Genomic DNA, 1,074 nt, shown 5'->3' with positions numbered 1-1,074 from the left:
TTTGGTCTCAGCCCTGCCAATGACACGGGTGCAAGGTGAAGCCACCCATCTTCCCCCTCGCCCTGCCTCGAAGACTCTTCTCCATCGACCAGCCGCCCTCTTTCCCCACACCACCGGACTCTAGAGAAGCTCTTCAGACCAACCCCTGGACATTGAGAGGCTCTTCAGACCAACCCCCGGACCTGGAGAAGCTCTTCAGACCAACCCTTGGACGTCTCCTTGCTTCCTTCACCAGCCACCCAGCACATCTCTGCCCCCAAAGGGTACCCACGCAAGGAAGGAACTTCTTCCCCACGCAGCCCTGGGATGCGGCCGACGGGGAGCTTCTCATTTTCCCAAGAGGTGCAAGATGCCACCAGGGCATGCGTCTCTCCGCTGCGCTCTTCCCATCACGCAAGATCCGTTTGCCCAGTTGGAAAAAGCAGCCCAAAGACCCGATGGCGACCAGTCCTCCTACTTCCTAAGACAAGTGCGTTACATCGCTAATTATATTTATATTCTCTTACTCCTACAAAAGAAGGGATGAGTTCAGAATTTCACTGCAGATAATGCATTTATAATCTATCACGACAGCTATCTGGAAGACAACAATTTTCTTGTAATATGTTACGGAAGATTAAATAATTTATATTATTCAACTAAAAATACCCAAACCAAATCGGAATAAGCCTGCCTACCAGCGCTGTGCTTTTCACATAGTACCCTGAACATCAACCACTCTTACTAGCCAAAGAAAATCTAGGCTTTCGTCAACGACAACGACAACAGAAAAAAAATAACGAAAAGAACCCAAACGAACGAGAAGTGGGGGCTCTCTGCGCCACTCAGCTGGGCAATGCTGGAAAAGTGAATATTCTGAGCTTTCAAACGATAGGACCAAAGAGAGAACTTTACTATTGCTCAGTGTCAGTATGTGTGTTACACAATTTATGTGGGTTGGGGAGGAGGAAGGGGGGGGGGGAAAAAAAAAAAAAAAGGAGGCAGAAGATTAGAAAAAGCAGTTTTTACAAAAACCACTAAAGAATGCATAAAGTGACCCTTGCACTTTTTTTTTTTTTTTCTTTTTCTTTTTTT

The sequence above is a fragment of the Aptenodytes forsteri genome, unplaced genomic scaffold (genome assembly GCF_000699145.1).
Source record: "Aptenodytes forsteri isolate BGI_AS27 unplaced genomic scaffold, ASM69914v1 Scaffold231, whole genome shotgun sequence".
Classification (NCBI taxonomy): domain Eukaryota; kingdom Metazoa; phylum Chordata; class Aves; order Sphenisciformes; family Spheniscidae; genus Aptenodytes; species Aptenodytes forsteri.
Note: the sequence above shows the minus strand (reverse complement) of the source record.